The sequence below is a fragment of the Coenobita brevimanus genome, chromosome 7 (genome assembly GCF_032717465.1).
Source record: "Coenobita brevimanus isolate Jiangsu-jjx chromosome 7, ASM3271746v2, whole genome shotgun sequence".
In the NCBI taxonomy this organism is placed as follows: domain Eukaryota; kingdom Metazoa; phylum Arthropoda; class Malacostraca; order Decapoda; family Coenobitidae; genus Coenobita; species Coenobita brevimanus.
The window spans coordinates 4,524,140-4,547,215 of NC_136960.1; the positions used below are offsets into that span (position 1 = coordinate 4,524,140).

Genomic DNA, 23,076 nt, shown 5'->3' on the forward strand with positions numbered 1-23,076 from the left:
CTCTCTCAGAAAATCCACACCTGTTCTGTAATAATCCCGTTTCAGAAATCCTCGTCAGATAGGGATGATTTTTTCCACACCTTTTCGGTCAGTTTTAATATAAGATGCAGTCTCAATTTTTCCACTCAGATTAATTTTTTCATGTAATCCTCAGTTGACGGGATTTACAAAAAAAAGGGATTTCATATAGGGATTAGGTGGGATCAGGGGGATTTCTCATAGGGATTAGGTGGGATTAGGGGGATTTCTCATAGGGATTAGGTGGAATTAGTTATAAGGTTATTTTGACTTTTCTGATTTTGGAATATTTTTTTTTTTGGTGCCATCTTGTTTCCAAAAAATGATCTCGGTGCTTTCTCACTTATTCTCAATCCTCTCTTTCTCATTTCCCTTCCTTCGCCCACTTCACTTACCTCCTCCCCTCTCACTGATCTCTCTCTCTCTTTCTCTCTCTCTCTCTCTCTAATTACATCCTTCCATCATGATTCACTTTACAGCACCCTTCCCTTCTCTCTCTCTCTTCTCTCTCTCTCTCTCTCTCTCTCTCAACTCCCACGAAACAGACAATTTTACACAAACCGGATGTACAGAGGGATCGCGAATATGTGACCTGGAAATAGTCTTGAAAAGGTTAAGTGGTAAGAGAGAGAATGTGATGGAAGGGGGTAGGGGAGAGGAAAGGTCAGTATGTTTGTGAGAGAGAGAGAGAGAGAGAGAGAGAGAGAGAGAGAGAGAGAGAGAGAGAGAGAGAGAGAGAGAGAGAGAATAGGAATTTCAAAAAAAAAATTAATAACGAAAAAGTCAATTAAAATTGGAAAAAACTGAGAGAGAGAGAGAGAGAGAGAGAGAGAGACCGTAACAGGACACCCGGTCAACGCCCCAGCCTCCAGAAATCTCTTTTATTTTCTCACTTTGCTCTCTCTCTTTAATTTCTCAATACTCCAAAATCTCAGGCGTCATTTTAACTCCTATTCCATTCTCGATTCCACTTTTTTTTTTTTCGAAATTCAATTCAAGGATTTCAATGAACAAAAAAAAAAAAAAAAATCCGTTTTTTTTTGTTTTTTTTTTGGGGGGGGGGCTTTTCTCCAAACTGTATTCGTTTTTTTTTTAATAAGGAAAAAATGGTCACAATGCCATGTCATATATTAATTTATTTTTTTGTTTTATATAATTTTTCTTCAATTTTTTCATGAAGAGGGAAAATTATCATGTCCTGACAGCATCGTTTTCTTTTACAGCTCGCTCTCTCTCTCTCTCTCTCTCTCTCTCTCTCTCTCTCTCTCAGATCACGTCAGTTCTTTTGTCTTTCATTTCGCTTTCAAACCTCTCTCTCTCTCTCTCTCTCTCTCTCTCTCTCTCTAAAAAGCAGAGTAAAAAATTAACTTCCTTTCTTTTTTCCCCCTTCCTCATTGGTTTTCGATAATTTATTCATTTTTATTATTTATTCATGATAAAAAAAATGGCGACCTTAATTTTGAATGAAAGTGAGAGGCTGGAAATATTGGAAAAAAAATATTATAGTTTGACATAAGTGGAATTAAAATTGATAAGGCAGGGAAATGAATATATACGAATGAATATATATAAAAAAAAATATTAATCTCATCCCCTTCTTCCTTATAATAATAATAATAATAATAATAATAATAATAATAATAGTAGCAGCAGTAGTAGTAGTAGTAGTAATAATAATAATAATAATAATAATAATAATAATAATAATAATGATAATAATAATAATATCAACAATTAAAAAAAATAATAATACCAGTAATAATAATAAGAAAAAGAAGAAGAAGAAGACGAAGAAAAAGAAGAAAATCAATAATAATAATAATAATAATAATAATAATAATAACAATAATATTCTCAATATATTTCTTCCTCTATTTCGTTTCTCGTTTCTCAGTATCTTTCTTCCTTTCTCTCTTTCCTCGTATCTCAACATCTTTCTTCCTCTCTCTTCCAGTTCTCGTTTCTTAATATCCTCTCTCTCTCTCTCTCTCTCTCTTCTCATGATCGTTCTCTCTCGTTTCTCAATATCTTTCTTCCTCTCTTTCATTTCTCCTTCCCTCACAAACTCAAGACACAATACTTTCTTCTTCTTTTTTTTCTCCATTCTTTTACCAACTTCTCTTTCTTCAAAAAACCTCAAGAATTTTCCTCTCTCTCTCTCTCTCTCTCTCTCTCTCTCTCTCTGCCAGCGTGGGAGCCGAACTGATCCCTTCCTTCTGGCGCAGAGAGAGAGAGAGAGAGAGAGAGAGAGAGAGAGGTGATGAGTAACTGCGTGGTGTAAGTGGGAGAGTGGAAAGGCAGGTGAGAAGCGTGTGGGTGAGTGAGTGTGGGTGAGAAATTACCTGTGGGGTTGAGGGACACTCTCTCTCTCTCTCTCTCTCTCTCTCTCTCTTTTTCTTCTCTTCCTTCCTTTCTCCACCTCTCTCTTCCCTATTACCACTTCCTCTTCACATCATGCCTTCTCCCTTTCTCTTCTCCTTCAAATTCTCTCTCTCTTCCTTTCTCCTCCTCTCTCCTACTTTCCTCCTCTCCCTCCATTTCTTCCAACAAACTTCTCTCCACCAAAGTTTCTCTCCACCCAACTGCTAATTATATTCCTCTCTCTCTCTCTCTCTCTGTCTTTCGACTGTTTCCTTCCTCCCTTCTTTTCTCCCTGAATTATCTCTTTTCCGTGCAGACTCTCTCTCTCTCTCTCTCTCTCTCAGCTGTCTCCTCTCATAAGCCACTCTAAACTGCTTCCTTCCCTCCCCCTTTTCATATTTTTCCTTCTTTTCTTTGCTCTCTCTCTCTCTCTGTTTCAGTATATTCTAGTGTGTGTGTGTGTGTGTGTGTGTGTGTGTGTGTGTGTGTGTGTGTGTGTGTGTGTGTGTGTGTGTGTGTGTGTGTGTGTGTGTGTGTGTGTGTGTGTGTGTGTGTGTGTGTAGACAGCCAGACAGACAGGTAGACAGATAGGTGTTTCAGCTCTCACTCATTTTCCTCATATTTTCATTTCTTCCCCATCATCTCCTTAACTTCTTCATTCTCCTTCAAGGTTTCTCATGCTATCCTTTCCTGTCTTATTCTCCCTCCCTCCCTTTACATTCCATTTTCTCCCTACCTCTCTCACAGGGAGGAAAGGGAGAGAAGGGGAGATAGATGGAGAGGGAGAAGGACAAGGGGAGATAGACAGATAGACAGATAGACAGACAGAGATAGAGTGGTGTGATAAACAAACACATAAATAAAGCATATATTTTGAGAGAGAGAGAGAGAGAGAGAGAGAGAGAGAGAGAGAGAGAGAGAGAGAAAGGGGAGCCCAAAAGTTAGCTATAAAAATAAGACGACAAGAGGAAGCAAAAAGGGAGTGAGAGAGAAAAAAAAGAGTTGACGGAGAAAAAAGAAAGTAAGAAAATAAAGAGAGGTGGAAGTGACAGGTTCCAACGCGAGGGAGATTTTAGGATTAGAGTGGATTATTTGGGTGGATTATTTTTGTGGATTACTTGTGGATTATTTGAGTGGATTACTTGAAAGGATTATTTGAGTGGATCATTTGAGTGGATTGTAAAAGTGGATTATTCGAGTGGATTATCTGGGTGTGGATTGAGTGGATTTTTTGAGTGTCTTTGTGTGGATTATTCAAGTGGATTACTGAGATTATTTGTGTGGATTATTTCAGGGTGGATTTTCTTGAAGTGGATTATCTCAAGGTGGAATAACAAAGGTGGATTTTGACCGACTGGGAGGAATTATTTTTAGAGAGTGGATTATCTTGGTGTGTTATTCGTGGCAGGTAGGGACGACCACCATCCACTCATTCGATGTAGTGCAACTTTCACCCAACACGCCAAATTGTTTCCTGTAACCCAGAAAAACAATTTGCTACGCTGGGTGGTAACCATAACAAAACGGACATCTGGTGGACTAGTGGACTGAGGCGCTCCAACTAGATGTGGCCTCTAAAAGTTTCCATCTACGGGGTGATTAGGGTTAGCCCTCATATAATGCGACTCAGGGGCAAGCGAGGCTGGTTATTCTCGCCTTTAGTATAGGGACTGAGTAACTTTGACCCGAATCCGTGCTCTTCTCTCTCTCTCTCTCTCTACTTCACCAAGTCATCTTCTCTCATCCCATCTTATAATCTATTTCTACACTCTCATTCAAACTTTTTCCTCACACTTACTTCTCCCTTTCCCTCCTCCTCCATTAACCCAAATTTCCCTCCACTTTTTTTCCCTCCATTCCTCCACTTTTTCCCTCCCTCCACTGCACCAAAACTCGGAGAAACGGAGCACGAGAAAAAGGGCCACAAAAAAGTTTCCCCTTCCAGCTTTATTTCCAGTGACCCCCAGCCCTTGTTATTGTGGTCACCAGGTCACTTAGGAAAGGTCAAGATGGTGTCCTTATTACCTCCTTTACTTTCCTTATTCTTTCCTTCAACTTAACTCTTTCCTTCTTCTCCTCCCTGCCCTTTCCTTTTTGTCTTATTCACGTTTTCTTTCTTTTTCCTTTCCTTATTGTTTTCCGCATCTTGAATTTTTCCTTCTTTTTCGCCTTGCCCTTTCCTTTGTCTTCTTCACCTTTTCTTCCTTTCTCGCCTTGTCCTTTCCTTATTCTTTCCTTTATCTTACCTTTTTCCTTCATTTTCTTCTTGTCTTTTCCTTACCTTTTTCCTTCATTTTCTTCTTGTCTTTTCCTTACTGTTTTCTTCTTTTCCCTTTCTTCTTCTCCTTGTCCTTCCCCTATTGTTTTCTTCCTCTTCCTTTTCTCCTCTCTTTCCTTCCTTTCCTTTCCTCCTGTCTCTTTCTTTCTGTGTTCTTTTTCAGCCCTCTTCCTCTCATTTCTCGTTCCTTCCTTCCTCTTTCCTTTTTTTTCCTCCTTGTCCTTTCTTCCTATTTCTTCAGCTAATTTACCTTCATTCTCGTTCCTTCCTTCCTCTTTCTTTCCTTATTCTTTTCTTCATCTTTTCTTCCTTGTTCTCTTTGTCCTCTCCTATCTATTTCTTTGTTCTTTATATTAGCTCTCTTCCTCTCATTTCTCGTTCCTTCCTTCCTCTTTACTTACTTATTTCTTCCTTCCTCCTTTCTCCCCCCTTGTTCTTTCCCTCTTCTTTCATTCTTTCTCTGTTCTTTTTTTTAGCTCTCTTCCTCTCATTTCTTGTTCCTTCCTTCCTTCCTCTTCTTTTCTTCATTTTTTTTCTGTCCATATTAGACTTCCTCCTTTTCTTCCTTCACTCACGTCCTTCTCTCTTTTTTCCTCCTTGTCCTCCTCTCGTCTTCTTTTTTCTGTCTTAACTAGCCTTCTTCCTCCTCTCCTTCCTTCTTTCCTTCCTCCTCCTTCCTCCTCATTGTCCTCCCCTCCTTTTTCGTTTTGTCTCTCACCTCATTAGTCCTCTTTTTCTCCTTCGTCCTTCCCTCATCTTGCTTTCTCCCTTTTTCTCCTTCCTTCCTTCCTCCCTCCTTTTCCTTTTCTTTCCCTCTCCCTCCCTTCCCTTCCCTTCTCTTCCCTTCCCTTCCTTCCTTCCCATAACCACCTTCGCCTCCCCCATTCTCCCTCTCTAATAAGCCCCATCAAACTACCCTTATTTCCAAAAGCCACAACAACAACTTCAACTTTGACTAAAAAAAAAATCTTCCAATAGGTCATAAGTGTGGCTATTAAGGAGGTTAAGGTCAGAGGTCAGGCGAGAGGTCAAGTGCCGAACAGGTAAAAAAAAAAAAAAAGAAAGAAAGAAAGAAAAAATAAAGAAAATGGAGAAAAAAGTAAAGTTAGAGGGAGATTATGAGAAGGGTAGACTGATACAAGGCATAAACCGTGACGTGGATGGTTGTGGTAGTTGACAGTGGTAGGGTTGTAGTGAGCATCCACCACACTACCACTACCACCACCATTACTACTATTTTACCCTCACCACCACCGCCACCACTACCACTACTACTACTACTACTACCACTACTACTACTACTACTACTACTACCACCACTACTGCTAATACTACTACTACTACCACCACTACTACTACTACTACTACCACCACTACTACTACTACTACTACTACCACCACCACCACTACTACTACTACTACTACTACTGCAACTACCAGTCATCACAACTACCCCTGTCTTCAGTAAAATCACGTGGAAATTACAGGGAATGACTTATTATTTTATGCTATGAATATTATCTTATGTATTTTGTATGAGGAAATAACGTGAGGTGAATTAACTGACCTATAGTGATGGTATTACAATTTCAATATCCATCACCATTGTCACTACCATTTCACCATTTCCACCACCATCATAACCACATCCACCACTACCACATACCTACCATGCCTAACCACCACTATCTTCACCACCACCACCACCACCACCACCACCACCACCATCTCTCACCATCTTCCCAGTCCCATCAGTTCTAAGGCGACATCTAGGCTTTGACTCAAGAATATGCAGTTAAATCTTTACTACTGAAAGGTCATACATATTTACACAGCCACTGAAAACACTCAGGGCTTACACACACACACATACTGTACATACATACATAAATACAAACATACATACATTTCACGTGAACACATACATACACAATAATTTCCACACAAAGTTCAGTATGCAGACGTGCATATATGCATTTCACACACACACACACACACACACACACACACACACACACACACACACACATTAATTTCATACGTACATGGTTTTCTTCACACAAGATTTAACTACGACGGATAGAATTCCATGACATTCAGTCCACATTTTTCCAGCCCCCCACCCCTCTCTCTCTCTCTCTCTCTCTCTCTCTATCTATCTATCTATCTATCTGCAAACAAGGACTTGGAATTCATTTTTTTTTTAGTATACACCAAACTTGTCTAAAAAAAAAGAAAACGAAAAAAATACAAAAGTCTCAAAAATATGCTCAGGAAAAAAAAATGGGGTATTTTTTTTTTAATGACCATAGTTTTTTGAGAATAAATATCACATCTTTGAAAAAAAAAAAAAAAATGAAGACGACGCTCCAAAATGCAACGAGGAGAAAACCCAAAAGCTCTTCTATTAAAATCAATGCACACACACACACACACACACACACACACACACACACACACACACACACACACACACTGAGCCCTGATGTCTTCTTCTTTGCCTTCTTCTCTGCAACTTGAAGCAACTGCGGCGCAAAGTTAAGAAAAGGAGTCTGGGAGATCATCAAGACAAGATTACAGCAAGTGGGAAGAGGCTAGCTTAGTCTCCCCCTCTTCCTCCATTTTCTTTTTCTTTGCTCTCCCCCTCTTCTTCTATTATTTTCTTTTTGTCTGTCTCTGTTTCTGTCTGTCTGTCTCTCGATGTCTCTCCTCTCTTTTTCTGTCTCTGTCTGTCTGTCTCTCTCTCTCTGATCAGGGAGACATTATCATCCTCTTGCTTTCATCTGTTCTCAATCTATTTCCTATCCCCCTTCTCTCTCTCTCTCTCTCTCTCTCTAACCAGCCTTTTGCTTTCATCTATTCTCAGTCTACTTCATATCCCCCTTCTCTCTCTCTCTTTCTCTCTCTCTCTCTCTCTTTAATCTCACATCCATCCATCACTCACGTCCTTCCCATCTTCCTGCCACTTAACCACTTCACTCCGATGCCGGGGTGGGGGGGTGGGGGGGTGGAGGGACGCATTCAGGTGGTGGCACTGATATTATGCACCCTGTCTATTTTTTTTATTTAATTTGTTTTTCCTTCCTCTCATTATCTTCCGCAAAAAAAAAAAGTTCCTCAATTCCCTCCCTATCCCCGGAAAGGAGGATGGGGAAAAAAGAAAAAGAAAGAAAGAAAAAAAAAAACTTCGGCCTTTAGTCCACTGGGTTCACGTCCAGATGAACCTGGAATAACAACAACAACAACAACAACAACACATACTACTACTACTACTACTACCACTATTACTATTACAACCATAACCACCATACTACCACCACCAGCCCCATTACTGCTACTACTACTACTACTATTACTACTACTACTACAACTCTCCTACTACTACTACTACTACTACTACGATGACGCCTTTCTCAGTTCATTCTTCTTGCCTTCAGACGATTTTATTCAGCTACGTGATTATTTTCAAGAGGAAGGACTAGATGTAACTCTCCCAGTCTCCCACCCACTGCCACACCCTCCCACCCCCAACTACTTCCAATCATTCCCTCATACTCCCACCCACTTCCACCCACTTTCTCACCTTTCCATCCACTTCCACACCCTCCCACCCCCAACTACTTGCAATCATTCCCCCACACTCCCACCCACTTCCATCCACTCCCACACCCTCCCACCCACTGCCACACCCCGAAATCCCACCCACTCATTCCCACTCCCAGCCACTCCCACTCACTCTAAGACTCCCAGCCACTCCTGCCAGCCACTCCCAAACCACTCCCACCCACTTTGACGCTCTCCCACCCACTCATTCGCACTCCCACCCCCTCCCGCCCACCCCACCCAGTGCCTGTGCGGGCATTAGGGCGGGGTGTGGAGACGCCAGATGGTCAGACGGCATTAAGGAGATGAGACCTGGGGAGGAGAGGATCAGCAGACGAGGGGGAGGAGAGTTGGGGAGACAGCTGGGGGAGATTGGGGAGAGGCAGGAATGGAAGAAGGGGAGAAGATGAGAAAGGGAGAGAAGTAGGGAGATGAGAAGGAGGGAAAGATGGAAAGGAAGAGCAGGAGAGATGAGAGCTGGGGAGGAGAGGATCAGAAACTGGAGGAAGGAGTAGGGGAGATATATGGGGGAGATTGGAAGGAGAGGAGCAGGAAGATGAGGAGGGGGAAATGAGAGGAAGGTGAGAGAAGCGGAATGAAGAGGTAAGGTGGAAGAGATGAGAAAGAATACACGTAAAGAAAAATGAGAAGGAGAGAGGAGAAGAAGAAGAAGAAGATGAGAGATGAAGAGTGAGGATGAGGAGGAGGCAACTGGAGGAGGCTGGAGAGAACGAAATGGAAGGGGAGAAAGAGATAAAGGGAGGAAAGAGGAGAATGGAAGGAAAAGATGAAGGGAAGAGAGGAAGAGGGAAGGGGTATGATGATTTAAGAAGTAGGAAAGGGAAATGAATGTGAAGGATATGAAGGAAGAAGGAAAGGAAAGAAAGGGAGGGGCAAGGAAGAATAAAAGGAAGATAGGGGACAGAAGAAGAACAAGATGAAAAAAAGAAGAAGATGACGATGATGAAGAAGAAGAGGAAGAAGACGTGGAGGAGGAGGAGGAGGAACGGGGAAAGGGTAGTGGGTGTGAGAGGGAGAGAGATAGGAAAGAGATGGGGGGAGGGGAGAGGAGGAGAGGGAGGGATCGGAGGAAAGGAGGAGGAAGAATGAGGATGACAGGAAGGCAGGTGGAGGAGACTGACGGGAGGAGGAAAAAAAGGGGAAAAAAAAAAAAGGAAGAGGGAGGGAGAAGGTCGACAAGAGGGGGGGTCCGGAGTGGAGGAGGAGGAGGAGAACGAGGAGGAGGAGGAGAAAAAAATACCATAAAGAACACTAAATAAAAATAAAGAATAACGCAAGTAGGAGGGGGTGAAGGAAGTAGAGGGGGTGAGAGAAAAAATAAAAGCGATAAAAAGAACAGTAAAAAAAAAAAAACATTAAAAAATACCAAGAGGGGAGAAATGAATGGAAAAGAACAAGGAAGTGGAGGGGGAAGGACAGGAAAAAAGACAAGGAACAAGGGAAAGAGAGGAGAAGAAGACGGGATGAAAGAGTAATAACGAATAAGGCCATAAAGGAGGAAGTTGATAAAGCAAGAGAAGAAAGATAAAGGAAGAAGAGCAAGGAAGAATATCATGTGGAAAGATAATAAAGAGAAAGGAATAAGGAGTAGGAAGAGAAATAAGGAAGTGAAGGAGGAAAAAATAAAGGAAGATTTTTATTAAGAAGGACAGGAAGGAAAACTATGAAATGAGGAAAGACCAGGAGGAAGACACAGAAGGAAAACGTGAGGCTGATGAATGTGTGTGTGTGTGTGTGTGTGTGTGTGTGTGTGTGTGTGTGTGAGAGAGAGAGAGAGAGAGAGAGAGAGAGAAATACAATCTAGCTCACGTCTTTGGCAGTGATTGTGTGTTGCGAGGCCTCTGCTCTTACTGTTACTACTCCTGAGGGGCGAGCAGTACTGACGGGGTGGGGGGTAGAGGTTGGGGTGGGGTGGGGTTGGGGGTTGGGGTGGTTGCGGGGATGGAGTGTTGTTACTCTACTATCACTGTTTCATGTACAGTACTATCTTATTACCGTATAGAAGTAGTAGTAGTAGTAGTAGTAGTAGAAGTAGAAGTAGTAGTATTAGTAGTAGTAGTAGTAGTAAGAACATTCATTATTACTGATGTTCCTATTGCTTCGACTACTACTACCACTACTACTATTTCTGCTAGTACCATTACTACTACCTTTACTACCACCAACTTGTATGCTTTACTCATGATTAATAATGCCCATAAATTCCTCTTTTACACCTTACATTATCTACATCATTATTAATATTTCCATTCCACACATCACACGTTTCCAAATACCTTTACTTTGTCATTACCATCAGCTTTGTATCAGCAGCTTGGAAAGGCCTTTAAGACGCTCGGCAGTTTCTTGAGATGCTCGCTTTTCACAGAGGCTTTCTATCAAGAGTGCTTCCCCTCCTCTCCATCAGTCACACATTCTCGCTCCACTGAAACTTCTCCCTCCCTCCCTCCACCCCTCCTTCCCCCCTCTCTCCCTCCCTCCCTCACTTCGCTCCTCCTCCTTCCTTACCTCCTTCACCTCGTCTTTTCTTTCCCTCAGTTCATCCTTCACTTTGTGTTCCCCTTTCCCTCATTCTCTCTATCATTCACTTCTTCCCTCCTTCCTTCCTACGTTTCTCTATCTCTCCCTTCCTTCCTTCCTTCCTTCCCCTTTCACTTCCTCTTTTTCTCATTCCATCACTCCTCCTCCTCCTTTCATCACTCTTCCCCCTCCTCCTCCTCCTTCCATCACTCTTCCCCCTCCTCCTCCTCCTTCCATCACTCTTCCCCCTCCTCCTCCTCCTTCCATCACTCTTCCTTCTCCTCCTCCTCCTCCTCCTTCCATCACTTCTTCCTCTTCTTCTTCCTCCTCCTCCTCCTAAGCACACGCTGTCAAAATTGCTTCCGTCACAACTTTCATCCTAAGAGTCTGTTTTCTTGCTCTCCATATTTCTTCACATTTTGCATCTTCTTAAGGCACTTCCTCTCACACTCACTTATTCCTTCCTTCTTCCTTCGCTATTCCTTCCTTCTTCCTTCACTATTCCTTCCTCCTTCCTTCACTTTTCTTTCCTTTTTCTTCTTCCAAACAAACATCGGCCATTCCACCTTTTATGATTATCTTCACAGCATCTTAATTTCAGCATCAAGTTTCAATGCTGTCTTCACCTTCAACTCACATCCCAATCTTTTCACAACGAGAGAGAGAGAGAGAGAGAAAAAGAGAGAGAGAGAGAGAGAGAGAGTGAGAGAGAGACGTTACTCCCATTCCACTCGCCCCTCTCGTCCATTCCTCCCTCTTCTCCCTCAACCTCCTCACCTGCCCCTACCCTCACCTGGCGTTACCTAGCACAGATTGTAAGGTGTGACGGTGGCCAAGGTGATATCAGTCAGCCGCGAATCTGCCTCATACACACACATCCTGCCTATAACTCCCCCTGCCTCACCATCCCTAACTCAGCTCACAAACTCTGCCTCACCTACACACACTCTGCCTACCCGTAATTCTGCCTCACCATCCCTGCTTCACCTACGCACATCCTGCCTCACCACACCTGCCTAATCTATCCACAGCCTGCCTATCCCTTACTCTGCCTCTCCCTCACTCTGACCGCCTATATTCTCCCTGCCTGCGCTTGTTCCCCTCCCTTTTTCCTCCCTTCCTCCTACCCCTTGTATGTTTCTCTCCCTCCCTACTTATCCCTCCCTGCCTCCCTCACCCTTTCTGTCCCCTGTTACCCAGTCTCTTCCTGTCCATCTCTCACTGTCTCTTCTTCCTTCTTTCCCTGTCCCATCTCCCTTTATTTTCTCCCTTTATTTGCAGTTCCATCCTTGCTATCCTTTCCTGTCTCCCTCTCCCTTCTAGCCTTTTTCTTCCTTTTTTTCCCTTCTCCCTGCAGACTTCTCTCTTTTCTCCCTCTCCCTGCCTTCTGCCACCCTCATTCTCTGCCTCCCTCTCCCTTTTTGACTCCAAATCTTTCTCTCTTCCTTTCGCATCCTCATTCCTTTCCGTATCGCTTTCCCTCATTCCCTAAACCTTCTCTCTCTCTCTCTCTCTCTCTCTCTCTCTCTCTCTCTCTCTCACTCTCTCTCTCTCTCCCCTCTCCTTCCACCCCTTTCCTGCCTCCCTTACTGCCTTCCTCCCCCACATTGCCTCTGCTTCCTTCCTCCCCCACAATTCCTCTCTCCCTCTCACTTCTTCCTCCCCCACAATTCCTCTCTCCCTCTCCCTTCCTCCCACAAGTAACCTCCCTCTCAAAACTTTCTCCTTACCTACTCTCTCTTAACCCAATTTATTACCGCTATATCAGATCACTCTCTCCTACTTACCTGTTGCCTGTCTGTCTGTCTGTGGCTCTTCATATTTCCGCCTCTGTCTACCTGTCTGTCTGTCACTTCCTGTCACTGTCTATCTGCCTGTCTGTATACCATTGTTTAATTATTTCTTTGTAACTTCCCACATTCTTTTCTGTTCCTAACTGCCTCTCTCTCTATCACTAGTTACCTGTCTACCTATTTTTACCTGTTTGTCTATCAGTCTGTTTAGTCAGCACTGTCTATCTTTCTATCACTGTCTACTGCCTGTCTATCGCTCTACCTGTCTGACTATCACTATCTGTCTGTCAATGTCTGCCTTCCTGTCTGCCACTATTACCGTCTTGTCTTTCATTCTATCAGTCAGTCTATCACTTTACCTGCCTGTCTATTACTGTCTGTCTATCGCTACCTACCTTTTATCTATCTGCCTCCCTGTTTCTTACCCTCTATCTTTGTCTGCCTGTCTATCACTCTATCTATCTGTCTACCTGTTAATCACCCTCTATCTGTCTACCTGTCAATCACCCTCTATCTATCTGTGCCTATCAACCTGTTTATCTATCCACCTGTCTATCGATGTCTATTTCTCTACCAGTCTCCTTCCTGTCTAACTCTTTTTCCCCTCGCCCCATACCCAATGCTTACCTGTCTTTTTTAATTAAAAAACACCTTCTCACCTGTCTCTCTGCCCGTCTATTTCTCTCTCTCTCTCTCTCTCTCTCACACACACACACACACACACACACACAAAGTAAACACCAAAACAATGAAGACACCGCAAAACTCTAAGGTACCGGCCAGCCAAATTTCACTACCTCCTTCCCCCCCCCATCACCCCTTTTTTTCTTTTTCCCCCTCTTTCCCCACACCCCCTTTTTCCCCCCACTCTCTCACCGCTACCACTCACACACTCCGCTCTCCTGCAGATTCAATTTCACATAACCAGGGATCTTCCAAGGTATCGCATTAGGCGCAGCATAACATTACCTTCAATTCAATGATATCAGAGCGAGATGCAGGTAAGGGAGGGGGGGCAGGGAGTGTGAAAATCGTGTTCGAAGTTTTTACGATTTCTGATGTGTGTGTTTTTTTTTTTTGCAATTTTTTTTAAAGATTGTGGTATATGGTAAAAGATGTGATTTTTTTTTTTTTTTTTTAAAGGCTCTGTAGTATTTCATGGGTAACTTGGCCTCTGAGTTAAGAGGGAATGAGATCAATGGCAATCATCATCATCATCATCATCATTATCATCAGTTAGTTCCACCTCTGATATATATATATATATAATGAATGAGTTAATGTAAGGGAAATTAATGTAAAATTGTGCATATTAAAATTATTAATCACTGTCACACGCCGTTATTCATACTGTCATCACCATCATCATCATCATCATCATCACTACCATCATAATCACCATCATCATCATCATCACTGCCCCAATAATCACCACCACCACCACCACCACCATCATCATCATTACCACTACCACCACCACCATTACCACCACCACCACCACCATCACGAACATCATCATCACCATCACCACTATCACCACCATCATCATTATAAAACGAAAACACATTGAAAAACAACAAACCTCACACCACAACGTATCAGGACTCCATATTATAATTACAAATCATAACAGATAGACAGATAAAGAGATAGATAGACAGCTCTATGCGAGCCAGGGAATGGGAAATGAGCTTGCAAATTACACTGAGGAAAGCTGACGACAGTGGCCAGTAAGGAGATGATGCAGTTAGTTGTCAGCAATCCACCCGTGAACAAAGCCCTAGTGACCATACACACACATACACACATACTCACACACAGGCTTCTTAAACTTTCCATCCACAAGGAACACACGTGATACGTCTCCTGTTTCACCAGAATTTAGGAAAGAGAGCTGAGAAGGAGACAGGCCTTAAAACAGGCAGGTCAGAAGGAGAAAGGGCTTAGCAACTTGAGAGAGAGACTGAGAGAGCGAGACAGGGAGACAGGGACTCTGCTCAACTCACTCGTGAGTGAGAGACTTGTTAATATTTTCCAAGACAAATAAAAATAGTCCCATACTATTCTTTACCTCTCCTGTCACTACATGACAAATGGGAAAGAAGATTAGGTACTCACGAAGCTACTCCAGTATAATAACCGCTCGTCCACAAGTCTAATATATAGAAAACTCCACTACAAGTAACTACAAAGTCTTTTATGACAAATGACAGCCACAACCATCATCGCTCTCCATTATGCATACGGTGATGGATACGGCTCAGCACCCGTATCACATCGCACACACGGGGAAAAAATCAATCTCACATCTCACAGTCCCGCAAAACACAAATCCAGTATGAGAAGAAGTCATGTTGAAGGATTTTATAGTTCCGTATGCACTGGATTTGTTTTTGTTTTTTTTCCGTTTTTTCTTCCGATTTTTTTTTGACGGGGTTAGCTGCCTGGTGTGTGTGATTAATTTTTTCACTACATCTCTCTCTCTCACTCTCTCTCTCTCTCTCTCTCTCTCCACCTCACATCAGTCTTCACACTTCATTAGCTCTCTTCTCCCGCACGCTCCATCTTCTCTCTCATACATATTTCTCTCTCTCTCTCTCTCTCTCTCTCTCTCTCGCTAAGTATATATTTCAATTCATTTCATCTGACTCCAAAACAACACTGCTTCCAATTTTTGCGGGATTTGTCTGGCAGTCTGACCGGCAACTCCATAACCAGTCCCAAGCATAAATTTGGTGACAGACAGACAGCTATGTGATCAAAATCAAGGCATAACTGAAGACTTTTTTCTCGCCTTCAAGAATTTTTCCCTACGCTTTAAAGGCTTTTTTCCCCCCTCGCCTTTAAGACTTTTTTCTCGCCTTAAGACGTTTTATTTTTCTCGCCTTAAAATTTTTGCTCTCGCCTTACTTTTCCTCTCGCCTTAAAGACTGTTTTCTCGCCTTAGATTTTTTTCTCGCCTTAGGGAATTTATCTTCTCGCCTTCAAGACTTTCTCTCCTCTTCATGACAGAGACGCAGCTCGTATATCGAAAAAAAAAAAAAAAAAAAAAAAAAAAATTCTCTGAGTGATGGGGTTAATATTTTTTTTACAGACCATTAATAATGGAGGAAAAAAAAATTAAAAGATAAAATTAAAACGCCCATACACCAGATTACAGTTGTGCACCACTCATTACAAAAAATGTGTGTGTGTGTGTGTGTGTGTGTGTGTGTGTGTGTGTGTGTGTGTGTGTGTGTGTGTGTGTGTGTGTGTGTGTGTGTGTGTGTGTGTGTGTGTGTGTGTGTTTACTTACAAATTTCGTAGAGGGGACTGGTGAACGGAACTTACCTGCAAAAATAAGAAACGTAAATTAATAATGACAAGGATAAAATTCTAGGAACATCTTAAAAATATATTAATTACACAAGTACAAGACAATATTAACAATAAAGCACACTGCGAGCGCATACCTCTGCCAATGCCATTGCCATTAAACAAAAAATCCGGATTCGGATCCGCCCAAAAATGTAATCAAGCCTTTCTTGGCCCATGGCCCACACTTCCACAAAATTCCATTGAAATTCATTGAGAACTTTTGGAGATATCGTGTGGACAAACAGACAGACAGACAAAGAACATAAGTGAATACAGAACCTCCTCCAACTTCGTTGGCGGAGGTAAAAAGTATACAGTAAAGATTAAAGTCCGTATTCTCGTCGGTAATGAAACCTCCCTAACACCTCTTCCAAAGCGATTTATTTTGCTTATTACATCTTACTATCCTGTTCTATGTTCCCTAACACCTCTTAAGCCATTTATTTTTTCTTATTACACCTTGTTCTCCTATTTTGTCCTCTCCAACACCTCTTCCAAAGCTATTCATTTTGCTTACTACACCATACTCTCCTCTTCTGTGTTACGTACAATAGAGATGCACCGGAACTTGGTTCCGGCCAGTTACTTTCGGTCGGAACTTCAATTTTTATGAAGTTCCGGTTCCGACCAGAACTTTAGACAAATTACCGGCCGGAAGCGGAACTTTTAATTTATATGTCACTGGACCAACAAAAAACAGGCCTAACATCATTGCATAATACTTGTATGATATAGTGTCTAGATTTTTTTTTCCCCACAAGTTCAGCTCAGGTTCCGACCGGAAGTTTTTAAAAGTTCCTGCTAGTTATGCTGGTTCCGGTGCATCCCTAATCTAAACCCCTCTAACTGCCATCCTCTGCACAAAAAAAGCACAGAAGGATACCGGTATTAATAAGACAAATCCACAAATAAATCGCTAAAGAAGAGGTGATACGAAGCCTACTTACCCGTCATACTTTTTACTTATATATTATTCTCGTTTTTATTTTTTTTTTTGGTCACTCGAAATTTATCTCCAATATTTTGAAAAATAAACAATTATATATTTTAAGGCACATCTATATTTTTAAGGGTTAAAAGATAATAATTTTTTTTCATATGGGATACAGGTATATTTTTCTTAATTTCATTTTTAGGGCACATGAAATTTACCCCCAAAATTATGAAAAATAAATTATTATATATTTTAAAGACATTTTTTTTTAGGGGGTTAAAGGAGGAAGTAGGGGGGTAGGAGCCTGATAAAACTTTTCACTTTATTTTCTTTCTTTTTCTTTTTCTTTTTTTTTTTTTTACTAAAAGAGGGATATATAGTTTACAATGATCACTTTTTAATAGTAAAGATTTTCCGTAAAGTAAATAAAATGGAGGTAGCACGACTATCTCTCTCTCTCTCTCTCTCTCTCTCTCTCTCTCTCTCTCTCTCTCTCTCTCTCTCTCTCTCTCTCGGCCCATACCATTAATTTCCACACCAGGACCATTAGTTCTCCTCTCCGACACGTTATCTTTCCCTCTCTTTACCACCTCTCTCTCACTATTCTCTTACAGTTGACTCTCTCTCTCTCTCTCTCTCTCTGGAAATAACAAAATGAAAATAGCGTTCATTGTAGCGGAGGTGTTACGCTCATAGTCTGCATTTATTAATTTTTTTTTTTCTTTAATCGACCTTGTAAATTTAAGCACAGTATTTTAACTTCCCCTCATTCCTACGCCCCTCTCAGCACTTCCCCTCATTCCTACGCCCCTCTCAGCACTTCCCCTCATTCCTACGCCCCTCTCAGCACTTCCCCTCATTCCTACGCCCCTCTCAGCCTTCTCCTCCCCTCTCCCCTCAGCCCTCCCTTCCTTGCTTCCCTCTCATCTACCCTTCTCCTTTACCCCTTCCCACACCTCGCCTCTCCTTCCCGCTGCCCTTCCTCTCACCATCCTTCCCTACCCCTCCTTCTCCCTTTCTCGTTCTTTCCCTGTCCTTAATCCTCTCTCCCTCCTCTCCCCTCTCCTTCTCACCTCCCCCTCCCCTCTCACCTGCCTCTTTGTCAGCCTGTCGACATGTTTAAGTCTCAGCCTTTCTCCCTCTCTCTCTCCCTCCTTTCCCCTCTCTCTGTTCTACCTTCCCTCCTCTTTAACTCTTCCCTCTTTCCTCCTCTTCTTCCTCCTCCTCTTCCCCTTCCTCCATTCTACCTTCCCTCTCATTTAACTCCCTCTTTCCTTCCAATTCTTCTTCTTCCTCCTCTCCTCCCCTTCCCTTTCGTCCCTTTAACTTTTTCTTCTACAACTCTCTTTTGTCAAATTTCTCCTCCATCTTCTTCCTTCACTTTCATTTCCTCTTCTCTCTCTCTCTCTCTCTCTCTCTCTCTCTCTCTCCACTTCCTCCCTCATCCTCTCCCAAACCTCTCCTTCCCTCCCACCCTACCTTTGATCAGATATTCCTCCCTTCCTTCCTACCTCCTCCTCTCCATCTATCTCTCCCTTCCCCAGAGATATTCCTCCCTCTTTCCCTCCCTAGGTCTGGCTCTCTATCTCTATCTCATCTTCAGCTTTTCCTCCCTCCCTCTTTCTCTCCATCCCTCTCCTTCATATATTCCTCCATCCATCCCTGATTTAAATAAGAAATTTCTCCCTACCTCCCTCTCTCTCCCTCATGCTCAAAAATCTTTCCCTCCCTCCCTCCCTCCCCACCCCGCATTTTTCTTCCACCCCTCCCTTCCTTTCTCCTTCCCCCTCCCTCAGATATCCCTCCTTCCTTACCCCATATCAAATCTCTCCTCCCTCCCTTCTCTCCCTTCCTCATCCCCTTCATTCATCCCTCCTCCTCCATCCTTCTCTTTCATCCACGGATATCCCTCCACCTCTCCTTCCCTCCCTCTCTCCATCCCTCTCCCTCCGCCTTCCTCCATTCCCCTTCTCTCCCTCTTCGTCACTTCCCTTCCTCTCTCCCTCCATCCCTCTCTCTCTCTCACCCTCCTCCATCCCTCTCCCTCACCCTCAGATATCCCTCCACCCCTCCTCTCCATCCCTCTCTCCCTCACCCTACTTCCCTTCCCTCTCTTCCTCTCCCTCCGCCTCTCCTTTCCTTCCCTGCCTCCCTCCTCGCCACTCCCGCCTCGTCGCTTCGTCACCGTCACCGTCACTGAGAATTCCAACTCCGCCAAAATCCACCGTCACCTTCCGTCACACCCAACCTGTACATTTTTTTTTTTTTTTTTTTTTTTGAGTGACGTCAAGGGAGGGATGAAATTTTAAGAATCTTTGGGCCAGGGTCTTGGGAGATGGGGGGGAAAGGGAGGCAGGGAGGGAGAGAAACATGCATGGGGATGAGGAAGGGAGGAAAATAGGAGGGGAACAAGGGAAAGCAGGGAATATATAGACTGAGCAAGGGGTAAGGAGGGTGTGTATAGATCAGGCAGGGAGATGGGGGATGGGGAGAGAGGCAGGGAGGGAGAGAAACATGCATGGGGAGGAGGAAGGGAGGAAACGGGGTGGGGAACAAGGGAAGGCAGGGAGAATATAGACAGAGCAAGGGGTAAGGAGGGTGTGTATAGATCAGGCAGGGAGATGGGGGATGGGGAGAGAGGCAGGGAGGAAACGGGGAGGGGAACAAGGGAAGGCAGGGAGAATATAGACAGAGCAAGGGGTAAGGAGGGTGTGTATAGATCAGGCGGGGTGAGGGGCAGGCAGGGTGAGGGGCAGGCAGGGTGAGGGGTAGGCAGGGTGTGTGTGTATAAGAGGAGCTCAAGGGAGACGTCTTAAGGAGTTACAAGGTTAATTAAAGTCTGTTGTCTAACCCCTTCAGTTAAATTTAATCTCTAAGTCGAATAAAATCGTCTGGAGCGAGCAAGGAGTGAGAGAAGACCGTCCTCGTTGTGAAGGGGTTAGCTGAGGCGAAGTATGAATAGGGAATTAATAAAGATCCCAAAAAATATCCCCAAACAAAAAATATCCCAAACCACCAAAAAAAATATCACCAAAAACACTAAAAAAATTTCCCATACACCAAAAAAATTTCCCCAAACGCCAAAAATATCCCAAAACACCAAAAAATATCCCTACCCCCCCCCCCAAAAAAAAAAAAGCCAAAAAATCCCAACACGGTAAAAATATCCCCAAAATAAAAAAAATATCCCCAACCACAAGGGAAAAAAAAAAAAATCCCCCCCAAAAAAACAAACGCTAAAAAATGTCCTAAGCACCAAAAAAAATACCCCCAAACACCACCCCGAAGGTCACCAATCCAGTCAGCAGCCACTCAGCGCGATCCAGGTGCAATTAACGAGTCAGGGAAGCAGCGTGCAGCAAAGAGGAACAAGAGGAATCAATACCCCAGTCTGTTGTCCTCTTGTCCTCCTCCACCCGGGCGACGTGTCAATTACAGGTGTGATAGAGCGTAATTAATAACACACGTGATAACAGGTGAGCTACCCCCCCACCCTCCCTCCTCTCCGCCCAGCGACCTCGATCTCTGATAAACACAATAGGCTGTCAGATAGGTAGACAGGTGAGGCGTGGGGGGAAGGGGAGGTGGGGGGAGAGGTGGAGAGAGGAAGAGCTGGAGAGGGACAAAGAGGGGAGGATAAATGGAGATGCGGAGTGGGTGAAGAAAGTGGGAAGCAGGTGAAGAGAAAGGAGGTGGGAGGGGGGCGGGTGAAGAGAGAGAGGTTGGGAGAAGAGAGGGGTGAAGAGAGAGAGGTGGAGAGGAGGAGGGACGAGTGGGGGGGTGAAGCGCGGGAGGCTGAGGAGAGAGGGGAGACAGAAATGGGTGGATGGGGAAATGGAGGGCAGAGATATGGGTGGGATAAGGAAGGGACAACAGATGTGGGTGGGAAAAAGGATAGAGATGAAAGAAAAAGGGACGAGAGAGGGAGCTGAGGAAAGGTAACAAGAGAGAGATGAGAAGGGGAGGGAAAAAAATCTGGGATAGGCAAGGGTGAAGGAAAGGAAGGAAGCAATATGGATGGATGTAAGGTTGAGAGGGAAAGCTTCGAGAAAAGGATGAGAGATTCTTGAGAGAAAGGAAGTGAAGTGGATGATGAAACGAAACGGGGATAAAGAGTGAAAGAAGATGGGAAAGGCAGGCGAGGGGAAGGGAGGGGAAATGTGGAAGAGAGGGAGAGGGGAATTGAACGTGTCAAAGAACAGGGAAGGACGGCTGGGGATGAGAGGAAGGGGATGAAAGGGAGAGGGGAATATTTGACAAAGCCCGTGGATATAACGTGAAGGATGAGAGAAGGTGAAAGAATAAGGTGAATCGAAGAGTATGGCGAGGTGGAGGGTGAGGACTGACTGAAGGGTGAGGTGGAGGGTGAGGACTGAATGAAGGGTGAGGTGGAGGGCGAGGGTTTACTGAAGGGTGAGGTGTGGTGAAGTGGAGAGTAAATGCAAGTTAACATACACCATCCACTCACCTTACAACCCCCTCCTCTCTCCACTACAATACCCACGTACCACCCAACTCAATACCCACACACAAACTACAATATACCATTCATAATACCAGCACATCTACACATCATACCAGTACCTGAGAGCTGCCATCAACACCCTTTCAACCCATCTGCCAACATAACCCCAAACCCAACACTATCTGCCAGTGTTCGTTCATTTGGCAGTCAACACATAGCGCTTACAATCCTGCATATTCACAAGGCCACCAGTACTTCACACACACACACACACACACACACACACACACACACACACACACACACACCATCAAAAACCACTACTCACTTTCAGCATTCATTCCCTCAGCAACCAGAACCAGCATCCACCCAGTCGCCGTCACTCACTCCCTCATCCTCCCCTCTTCCCCTCCCTCTTGAGTGACGTTATCGGGGGAGGGGGAGGGGGTGGAGGGGAGGGGAAGAACAACAACCCTCCAACTTCCACTTTGTCTCGCACATGATGTATCTTAACACACCCTCACTCCACGCAACACCTGTCAAATGAACACAGTCAGCATCAAGAAAAACACAACCTCTCCAGACTTAACACCACATTTATATAATATCGATAAACTTTTGTTCTGGTATTTCCTTAACAACTGTCGACATTCCTACTTATTCTACACAAATGAACAGCGTCAAGAGAAATATAGGGAGAAATAACTTCCAACTTCGTCTACCCATTGCCGTATCTAGCCATCCCCTCATTTGATGCAGCGTCTGTCCAATAAATGAGAGAGGGTATGTTACGTGTCCTTTACTTCCTGGTGGGACAGGTAGAAAGTAGATGACGGTAGCAGAGGACTGAGGCAGTAGAATGTAGGCAGGTCAAGTAGGCAAAATAGCGTGGATATAAAGAAGAATTAGGATAGCAATAACGACGAGAAAGTAAGCACGCGACGCTCTCATGTACCTAGCACCTCACGACTCAGCTAACAGACATGAAGCATAAACCCTCCTTAGTAATACATGAATGGAAAGTGACGCAGTGGACGACGACATGAAGCCATTGATTTGCAAAAGGATGAGTTTTAATGTGTGATTGTAATGCCATAGATCTGCACTGGATGAATTTTAATCTGGCCTCTATTCTGGCTCTATTTAAAGTTCTGTCCTGACTCTATTAAAAACACATACGCAGACCTGGTGCTTCTCTGCTCGTCTGCATTGAAAATATCACAATTGGATTTTCATGGTGATGCGTCTGCTTTTTTTGAGCGTTCAATGCGGCTTTTTGGTTTATCGTAGTGTTTTTATATCTCTAAATACGTGTTATCCTCTCACTGCTTCCTCTGCCTCCATTTATCTTCCACGGTCCCCTCCTACTTCTCTCCTTCATATTCTTCCTTCCTTCTCACTTCCCTCCTTATTCTTCCTTCTTTCTCACTTCTCTCGTTATTCTTCCTTCTCTCCCCTCACATTTCCTCATCCCCTTTCTTTTCCCTTCCTCTATTATTACTCTTCTCTTCCGCGTTCTTCATTGTCTTCCGTCTTCAATTTCCTCTCCTCCACCTGTATTCCCCCTCTTTCCTTCCGGCTCTTTTATCTTCCTCTTTCTTCTTTACGTTCCCGAATCTTTCTTCTCTCCTCCCCTTCTTCTCTCCATCTACATTCCTCCTCCTTCCTCATTTTCTCCCTCTTTCCTTCCCACCCATCTTCTATCTCACGTTTCCTCCTCCTCTTT

General features: G+C 43.6%; 1 protein-coding gene across 1 annotated transcript in view; it reads right to left on the reverse strand.

Annotated features, from left to right (window-relative positions):
- Positions 1-23,076, reverse strand: part of LOC145404710 (multiple PDZ domain protein-like) — a 1,044,659-nt gene that overhangs the window by 873,061 nt on the left and 148,522 nt on the right. The window lies entirely within an intron of this gene.